We start from the raw sequence: 4,944 nt of genomic DNA, 5'->3' as shown, positions 1-4,944 counted from the left end.
GCTGGAGCAGAGGGCGTGCCCACAGGAGGGCCCTGCGGGTGGTGCTGGTGCCCCTGGCCTCAGGCCCGGGCCAGGCCTTGTTGCCTGGTGTCCCGGAGGTGAGCGGAACAGCAGTTTCCTGCTGCTGCAACAGAGGCAGCATGTCATAGAGTTACTAAGGGTCGGGATTTGGGCAGAATGCATTTCATTTCAGGAGGCACGAGTGATTAAACCTCGCCCCCACCCTGAACCTGATCCTGTCTAGCGAGGAAGTGACCGTGTTCCCCTGGAGTGAAAATGAATTCTGCGTTCTGTCCCTGTGCTTTCAGGTGGGCCCAGAGCTGTGCTGCTGCTAACACGTCCGCGTCTGCAGACAGAAGTGGCTTGAGAACAGGTGCGTTTATTAGATTCTGAAGCTGTGACCTCGGCAGAGAGCGTGGGCGCTCCCTGGAGCCCGGCAAGCTGGTCCCACAGCCCCGGGGAGAAGGTCAGTGAGGTAGGGCGTGTCCGTCTTCAAACACAAGGGCCTGACTTCAGCCTGGTCATGGGGGGCGGGGTGTGAGCAGGGGAAGGTGGCATTTCGCTGTCATGGGTTCCTCACTAGGTGTTGCACCGTATGCTACATGCTTCCGCATGTCAGCTGACTTCCTCTTTCCCACAGACCCATCCTGGAGCAAGATTCCCGTCCCAGATGTGAGCTGGGCGCGCAGACTAAAGAGAAGGCGGGGACCGTGCCCACTGGCAGAGGTCAGACCGGGATGGCCTCACTCCGGCCGCCACATCAGGTCAGTCCTGTCAACCACAATCCACCGAGTGCCCTGGTGACGGCTTCCGTCGTCTCCCCTTGCCTCCCCCCTGTGTGCTAGGCAGGCTGTTGGCAGGGGGAGGAGGAAGAATGGCGAAGCCAGTCCCTGCCCTGGGCAATGAGCCTTTTCTCGGGGAGAGGGATCTGACACCCCTGAATGCCGTGGAGAGCGCCTCGAGAGCCCCTGTGAGGCTTGGGGGGCAGGAGAAAAGCGGGGTGAGAAGGACCAGGGTTGGGTGAGGTGGCATGGTGCTTCCTGAGGGTGGTGCTACCGGCCCACCATTCTACATGAGGGCGCACAGAGAAGGGGCCAGCAGGGGTAACGGGGAGTTGGCGGACACCCCTATCTCCCCACCTAAAGGCCTTGTCCTCACGCCCATGTGTGGGATACAGCAGGAGACCTGGGACCACCTGTGAGACGGGGTACAGTCTCAAGTTACAGACTAGGGGCCCGAATCCAGTGATGTGCACACACGTCCAGCGTGTCAAGTTCCAGGCCAGACACAGAGGCGCCAGGGGGCAGGGAAATATTGGGAGAGAGTGGGGGTAGCATAACCATGAGTCAGTGTTTTCCAAATGCCAGAAATGGTCCCTCTAGAGACAGAGATTAGCTGGCCGCTGGCCTGGGCCCGGAGGTGGTCGTGGAGATGGACTGCGAACAGCAACACGGGGTCTCTTTGGGGCGATAGAAAGGTTCTCAAACTGGAGTGTGGTGACGGTGGCAGAACCCTTTAAATTTCCTACCAGTCCCTGCTGTGCACACTGACTGCACGTTACACCTCGGTACGGGTAATTGCGAAATGCACTGCGAATGCCCCAGCCATGGAGGCCAGGCTGTGCCATCGCTTTCATGACACCAAGGACCCCCTGCCTCTTCTGTGTTCTGTGTTCTGGGTCCACCATCCCTGCCTCCTGCAGGTCCTCCATGCTCCACCAGACGGAGGCACTGTGCAAAGGCCAGGAGGAGAGCTGGTGAGTGTGCGGGCCGCCTGTCTGCCTGTATGTCCCTGAGTGTTCCTGCGCAGGCGCCCTTCAGGTGGACATAATGGTCGACTCGCAATTCCACCGCCCAGGGCCGGCTCCCATAATCCACCCCGCGTCTGCAATTCCACTTCGGGTTGCCTGTTCTTCATGCCTCCCACAGACCCAGCTACAGTTTCCCTGGCAACCAAGCCGGGCCCTTAGCTTCAGCCTCTAATCACAGGAAGGTACACCGAGTGGGGAGGGGTGTTGTCCCCGTCACAGAGCGCCCTCCCCAGCTCGGGACCCGGTGGGGATGCCCAGCAGAGCCGTAACCATGACGACAGAATGCAGCTGCCTTTCCAGCAGCCAGGCCTTCCCCCTCCTCTCCGCCTGCCTGGTGTCAGGCAGCCAAGGGCAGGTGTGGCACAAACACACTCCTCAGTCCCAGCAATTGTTCTGAGTGTGAGTCTAGGGTAAAGGAAGTCTGCCATCGACAGCTCTCAAAAGGCAAGACACATCACAGCGGATTAGCAAACCTGGCTGTAAGTCCAGGATAGTATTTGAAAGCAGTACAGGTGTGGCACTGGGGTGCTTAGGCTTCCCCACCGCAGGGTGCCTCCACTGCCCGGGAGCCTCTTTAAAAGAGCGGGTCCTGGGCACCCCTCCCCCCGCCCAGAGGCTGAGTGTAGGTCTGGATGTGGCCCCTGCAGGAGCCTCATTGAGTCCTCCTCCCGTGAGAGCCTGGATTGCTGCCTTCCCTTGTGCTTAGGCACTGTAAAAGGTTGTGAGACTGTGTACAGAGGCCGCCATGGGGCGGAGCACAGGACTTCTGTGGGAAGTACAGCGAGCTGAGATTTTACCCGTCCATGCGCAGGACCAGCTGTCAGGCTTCTCCGTGACATTCGCTCAGGGGCATTTTCACTTTTTTTTTTATTGTTGTTGTTGTTTTTATTGATTTCAGAGAGGAAGGGAGAGGGAGAGATAAAAACATCAACCATGAGAGAGAATCATTGCTCAGCTGCCTCCTGCATGCCCACTACTGGGCATTGAGCCCGCAATCAGGCATGTACCCTTGACTGGAATCGAACCCAGGACCCTTTAGTCTGTAGGCCAACACTCTATCCATTGAGCCAAACCGACTAGGGCAATCGGGTTTTTTTATGTGTATTTTTTTTTTAATAAAAGGAATAAAAGGCCAAATGTGCTGAAGAATTTTACTTGCACTTTTTACTTGTAATAGCGACAGAAAAAGTGTAAATTGTTCAGAGATAAAAACACAGATACACCAGCACTTAGAAGTGGGATTGTAAAGTGTTGGGGTCCAGCCCCAGCAGGTCCAGGGGTTCCCAAAGGTGTGGACGGAGTCGGCAAAGAAGGAATGACAGGAAGACTTTCAGTTAATCAGCATAGCCAGGTTCTCTAGCCAGGTTCTCCAGCCAGGTTCTCCATTTTCACTTTTTATGATCATATGTTTTCACGTTCATGCATGTTCTCCGGGACAGACCACATAGGCCAGGATGTTTATGATGAAAACAAACAGTGAGCCAACCCATGTTTCGTGCACAGCCGTGGACATTTGCCACAGCAAACGTTTTCCTCCACCCACGAGGGACACTGCTGCTATGGCCTGATCCCTGGAGTTCAAACAGCATCTGTGGAGTTCCTGTAGGAGGTGAGCATCTCAGTGGGTCGGGACTATTACAGGGTGCAGGTTCTCCTTGGACTTCCTGTAGGGGGCCCAGCCAAACCAGGACATAGGCGCCATCAGTGACTGGGAAGAGGGAGCCCTCACATGGGGAATTTACCAACATCCGTGGGAACATGAAGATCATGGTTTAGCCTTTTCCAGAGCAGGGCCAGGGGAGGCATGGGGTAGTGGAGGTCACACCTAGGGGCATTCCTAGGATTTTGATTGAAGGACATGGGTAGATGGCAGAGCCCGCCCATGAGACAGGGCACATAGGTTTTGGGGCCCCTGGAGAATTGCAGGGCTTGTGTGACATCTGAGGGGCGGTGCCCACAGGTCTCGGCCTAAAGGGGCTCTGCGGTCCAGCTGAGATTGCTTAGGTAGACCTGGTGATGCAGCGAGCCGTCAGCACACAAGGGGATACAGATGAGAACAAATCAGGTGGGAGAGATGAAGAGAAAGGAGGGCGTGGAGAGAATGGAAAGTGTTCACTGTGTTGAAGACAGAATTGGGTACTCAGTTTGCCAACATGGAGCTCTTTGGAGAGGTTTTCAAGGGAACACTCCCTGGATGGGGGACACGGAGGAGGATCGAGAGGTGACCAAACAAACAGGCTCCTGGAGTCTACACTCCCGAGAAGCTTGGCTTCCAAGGAACCCAGTCATGGGCATTGGAAGCAGAGGTGGGTGCACTCAGGGTGTGCCCTTGGAGGGTGTGTCCCCCATTACAAGGGGCAAAATCACAGGACGCAGGTACCAGGAACCCTGAGCGTCCTGAGGCCGTGGTGTGGATGAGTGCAAGACAGAATTGGGTACTCAGTTTGCCAACATGGAGCTCTTTGGAGAGGTTTTCAAGGGAACACTCCCTGGATGGGGGACACGGAGGAGGATCGAGAGGTGACCAAACAAACAGGCTCCTGGAGTCTACACTCCCGAGAAGCTTGGCTTCCAAGGAACCCAGACATGGGCATTGGAAGCAGAGGTGGGTGCACTCGGGGTGTGCCCTTGGAGGGTGTGTCCCCCATAACAAGGGGCAAAATCACAGGACGAAGGTACCAGGAACCCTGAGCATCCTGAGGCCGTGGTGTGGATGGCAGAGCCCAGGAGACATGGATGAGCTCAGGGGGGATGCTAGAAGGTGAGGAGTGCACAACAGGGGTTTCACGCAGCCCTGGGTTTGCAGGAAGACACCATCCTCACTCCCGCTCCCGTCCTTATATCTGAGACCCATGCAGCTCTGTGAAGGAGTTACAGCAGCTTCCAAGTCACAGGCTGCCATCGTTGGTCTCAGGGAGAACACGATTGAGTTAATTCCGGAAAGGGGAGAGAAGTGGACATTTGGGCAAAGGTGGCATAAGAGGGAAGGTGAGTTGTCCGGGAGGACCAGACAGCAGTCCTGTATGAGGGCAGTGGGTGCAAGGGGCTTGGGGTTGGGGTGACGGCAGGAGCTGGAGTCATGGGCACTTGAATGGCCACCAAGTTCAGACAGAATGACTCTGCAGACACTTCTC

Source organism: Myotis davidii, unplaced genomic scaffold (genome assembly GCF_000327345.1).
Source record: "Myotis davidii unplaced genomic scaffold, ASM32734v1 scaffold1094, whole genome shotgun sequence".
NCBI classification, from domain to species: Eukaryota; Metazoa; Chordata; class Mammalia; order Chiroptera; family Vespertilionidae; genus Myotis; species Myotis davidii.
Note: the sequence above shows the minus strand (reverse complement) of the source record.